The sequence below is a fragment of the Leiobunum rupestre genome, chromosome 9 (genome assembly GCF_980474605.1).
Source record: "Leiobunum rupestre chromosome 9, qqLeiRupe1.1.hap1, whole genome shotgun sequence".
Classification (NCBI taxonomy): Eukaryota; Metazoa; Arthropoda; class Arachnida; order Opiliones; family Sclerosomatidae; genus Leiobunum; species Leiobunum rupestre.
In genome coordinates this window covers 18,343,559-18,348,664 of record NC_143392.1, presented here as the reverse complement: position 1 = coordinate 18,348,664, position 5,106 = coordinate 18,343,559, and the positions used below count along the sequence as shown (strand labels likewise).

General features: G+C 36.6%; 1 pseudogene across 1 annotated transcript; it reads left to right on the top strand.

Moving 5' to 3' along the window:
- Window positions 1-1,400: 1,400 nt before the first annotated feature.
- On the top strand, window positions 1,401-4,404 carry LOC149926758 (serine/threonine-protein kinase PLK1-like; annotated as a pseudogene). The gene is made up of 8 exons (XR_016473714.1): window positions 1,401-1,697; window positions 2,403-2,510; window positions 2,592-2,708; window positions 2,775-2,966; window positions 3,023-3,568; window positions 3,631-3,784; window positions 3,855-4,101; window positions 4,162-4,404. The product of XR_016473714.1 is annotated as a serine/threonine-protein kinase PLK1-like (transcript).
- The last annotated feature ends 702 nt before the right edge of the window (window positions 4,405-5,106 follow it).

Below are 5,106 nucleotides of genomic sequence, written 5' to 3'. Positions count from 1 at the left end.
TTCCACTTGAGTCAACCTGATCTTGGACACGTGCGTTTATACACGATACAACAAAAATTCCAATACATTCGCCACCTATTCCACCTACTATTACTAAAAAACTTAAAATTTTAACATACAACACTACTTAATAAACAAGCCGGACACAAATGAATAATGTTTTACACCCACCGTATGCGGAAAACGCGCCCATATGCTGAAAATATCGCGGAAAACGCGCTCGTGTGTGGAAAATATCGCGGAAAACGCGTTCGCGTGCGGAAAATATCGCGGAAAACGCGTTTGTGCTCGAAAAAATCTTCCGCCAAAATCATATGCTCAGTCAAACCTCAATCCCACCTCCACCATGGAAGAAAAGACCTAACATATTGTTTTAAGGAATCGGTCGCGTCAAATATAATGTAATCCCATCCCATTGATCAATGTATATAGGTATAAATGTTAATTTTTCTGAATCTCTGAGAGAAAATTAAGTAACAGTCTTCAATCTCCATTGTTCGACTAGATCTTTAGAGTTGTTACGTGGAGCCGTGTTTCGTTTATTCCACAAATTGACAGATGATTGTCTCTCCCGACGCGTCTTATATATCGGTATTATCTCGTAGTAAATACACACGCGCGATATCAAGTTCTTATCTTATAAACTTATCTCTATAGTCTCGAACTATCACCCAGCTCTATCGAAATTTAACTCTCAACCATTCCTGATTTAGAACTCTCATCCCGCAAAACTCTATGCAAATTTAACATACACCTCCACCACGCGATATAGTTATCTCATTGTACCACTACTTAAGCTAATGCCCAAGGCAATACCTTAGGCTTAAGTCATCAAGCAACTTTTAAAGCTATTAAATAGCATTTAACAATTGGATTTTGGTTGTTAAAAGCTTGCCCCATGTGAAGACATTCAAAACCCGTCATGTTTTCGTGAAACTAAATTTAAGCAGTTAAATGTTTTTATATAAACAGACGACAAACCAAGGTAACTCCCTCTACTCCTTCGTTCGAGGAGGAGTAAAAAGTGTAACCTTAGAGCGCTGGCACAAGCAAAAAAAAATTCGGGACAGGGTAAATCTTACCGCGAGAATAGGCGATTAAAACGTTTTTATGGTAGAAAGTTAACACCTTTTGTCCTCGGACAGACGAATAAAAACCACCTTTTAGACTAAATGTAGACAGAGTAGCATACACAGACTGCCAGAAAGTTTGTAAAATTATTTTTAAGCGATCTATGCACTTCTTTCTTTTTAGATTTTAATTTCAGTACTCCTCGTGAGAAAAAAACCCGATGATTTTAAATTTTCAACCTATAAGTTTTTCGTCATAATGACGTCGTAAGTTGTTGATTGTTTTAATTTTTGTCATCGGTCACTCGGTGTGTTTTTTTAATGGCGTTGAATTTTTTTCCATGGCGGAAAATCTAAGAAAGCGAAAACTACTTTATTTAAATGAAAATGAACTTCTACTTAAATAGTGTAGATTTTAGTGGCAGTCAATCGCTTTAAAAAGAAAACGGCGCTATTATTGCTACAATGCTAGAAAATAAGCACTTCGCTCCAATAAACAATGTGCAAATGAACTTCTCTTGCCAAATATATTGTAGGTTTACCTTGGTCGACGGATACGGGTCATTCACATTCCTAGATTTTGTCAGTAATGACGTCAGTCATCGGAAAAACCGACTCTTCAAGATGGTGATTTTCTTTATTTTATTGCATTATTCGTATTTCATTTTGCATTTTTATATGTAAAACAAAAATTTCAATTAGTTTATTATGTTTTAAGACCAGTTTAATTTAAATGGTCATGGTATCGTATGAATCTGTCATTCCCCGTGGTAGTTCAGAATTTTGTCAGAATTTTCGTTCACGATAAGAGACTACTAACAAAGGATTACGTGGTTCTTCTATGCTGTTACCTCTGACCCTTTGTGGTTATAAATTTAACCTGCTCTTAAGCCACGCCGTTACCGTTTAAATCTAGTGCGGATTCAAACTTACAGGGCGCTAGTATATTATAAGCTTATGAGAACACTAATGCTGACGCGGAAATGGTTTTCGTCCTTAAATGTAGGTTTAGGATTTAAATATTGAAAATAATAATAATAATACAATTATTACAATTTTCCATTTTCTATTTTGTTTACCACACAATTTACCCCCTGTTACATAGCCAGCGTTCTGAAGTGGTAAGTCTCTGTGGTATAAAGCAACCGTGTTTTAAAACTTGACCAAGAAAAAGTGTTATAAAATAATAATTATATAAAATAATTAATCCTTTAACCCGGAGTAACTTGATATCCAACTCGTGTTTACCAATGTTTTTCAAATATGTTGACTTCGCGGAGCTTGAGAACAAAAATGCAACAAGTTTCTGAATAAATCTTTGCGTCTTTTTAGGGGGGTTTTGTAAAATGCTACGAATTGCAAGATATGAAGACCAAAGAAGTATTTGCTGTGAAAATTGTGACGAAATCATCTTTAGCAACACCTCATCAGAAAGAGAAAGTGCGGGATTAGTGACTTTACTAGTTTAACGATTAAATCTAAGCATTAGTTAATTTATTTTAATATTAAAACCGTGACTAGATTGTTCAAGAGATAGATATCCATCGAAGCTTGGATCACGAGTACGTTGTTCGCTTTCACGCGTTTTTTCAAGATTCGGAAAATGTCTACATTCTTCTTGAGATATGCCGAAGACGGGTAACTATAAATTCTATTATTACCAATAACGTCATGGTCTAAATAAAGTTAAAAATATTTTTCTAGTCACTGATGGAGATACACAAGCGAAGACGATGTTTATCAGAAAACGAAACCCGGTACTTCATAAGACAGATTGCTTTAGGCTGTCAATATTTGCACGAGCACAAAATCATTCACAGAGATTTGAAACTAGGAAACCTGTTTCTCAGCGAAAACATGGAGATCAAAGTTAGAGCACGATGGAGAGAGGAAAAAGTAATCTTAATAAAGTTTTGCGTAATTGCTTGACTTAAGATCGTGTAATGTTTCAGGACCCTTTGTGGTACACCAAATTATATTGCTCCTGAAATATTGAGTAAAAAAGGGCACAGTTTCGAAATAGATGCGTGGTCTCTGGGATGCATTTTAAACACTCTCTTAGCTGGGAGGCCTCCTTTCGAAACCAGCTGCCTGAAAGACACTTACGCCTTGATCAAGCAAAATCCCCAAGGCGGCTAAAACACTGATTTGCAAGTTGCTACAGGGTGATCATAAGCAAAGGCCTTCCATGGTTGGTGTTCTGCAAGACGAATTCCTCACTCAAGGATATATTCCATCGAGGCTTCTAGTTTCCTGTCTTTCCACCGCTCCTAGGATCGATGACAGTGTATGGAACGTAGTAAGCGTGATTGACCCTTCACGCAAACCCCTCACTGATTTGAACAGAGTTGCCAACTCGGCCAAAGCTACCGCGAACACCTCTCCGAAAAAAGAAGTGGCCAAAGATATGCCAAATGACTATCATCTTACCGATCTGCTCAATTTTCTCCAAACAGTGATTGACAGCAAGCCATCTGAGAAATCCCTCATTTCCGAAGGTAGTTTTTCTAAGTAACTTAAATAAACACAGTTAAATTCAAACCTATCAATTAACGATTATAGGACGCCTAAGATCCCACCTCCATTCCAGTATTCTGGGTGAGTAAATGGGTGGACTACACTGATAAATATGGTCTGGGATACCAACTGTGCGACAACAGCGTCGGGGTGTTATTTAACGATAACACCCGAATTATTCAACTGGAAGATGGACTGTAAGTGACTCTGCATTTAGCTGAGAGAGCGTCGAAGCATACTTATAAAAAATATTTATTTAATTTGCAGTCACGTTCATTACATTGATAAGGATATGACCGAAAATTACCACACGATGAAAGAATACCCAGATTCGTTGACAAAGAAAGTTACGTTGTTGAACTACTTTAAAGATTACATGAATGAACATCTCTTGAAAGCTGGAGAGATTGTACCGCCAAGAGACGGGGATGAATTCATCCGGTTGCCTTACTTAAAAGCGTGGTTCCGCACTAGAATGGCCATCGTCATGCATTTGACTAATGGAACCTTACAAGTAAGCTCTTTGTTATTATATAAATGAAAAGAACTAAATATTCGTTTTGAATGCTTTCAGTTAAATTTCTACAATGATCACACGAAGGTGATTCTGTGTCCTATGATGGAAGCAGTTACGTATATTAACGAGAAGAAGGAATTTAATACTTATAAACTGCAAGTGATTCGTCAATCGGGTTGCAACAAGCAGCTGGCATCTCGGTTAAGATACGCCAAGGTGATGGTTGAGAAACTGTTCCCCTAAAGTTACCATCAGAGTTAAAATATCAATAAAAACAGAAGCGCATTAACTGCGTCTGCTTAGGCATTTTAATATGCTAGTTGAAATTTGTTTACTGTTGTGTAAGATATTTTAATTTTTTATAGTTCTGTTTCACTTATTTTTAAATTTGATTGCTTGCAATTAAAAGTTTCTTTTAACATTTACGTGCAATTTCAATTTATTTAACATTTTAAATGTGAAATATTATTTTACTACTTCAGGTGTATAATAAAAAATTTACTTATTTTGATTTTGGATGTTCGTTTTTATTGCAGAAAAGCTTGCTTTGTTTTACTGCTCGTAATGAGTGGTAACTGAAAGAATAAAATAAGTTTACCATAAATTTATAATACTCTTACTACATCTATCTAGACCAATAAAATGAAATGGGCACCTACGCGGGTTCGCCGCAGAATCCGTTGGGAACGAGCTTCCCTTCAATCGCGGATGTGTACACAACAATGCGGTTAAAATTTAGTATATTAGTATTATCTATTGCGTAGGCTGTCCTTAAGCCGTGGCCCTTAGCGGGTCAGAGTGTGCAATAACTGGTGGCTTTACCGGGGAGTCGGGGTCCGGCTCTTGTAACCCAGAAGGTTACAACTTCGACAGCGATCCAACAACATAATCAACATTGAAAATATATTTAATTAAAGGCCGGTTTAAGAAAACCAAATTCCTAGGACAACTTGGCAAGTGGTTTTAAGAATATCCTTTTTTAAACGCTTAAGCCCTTAAAAA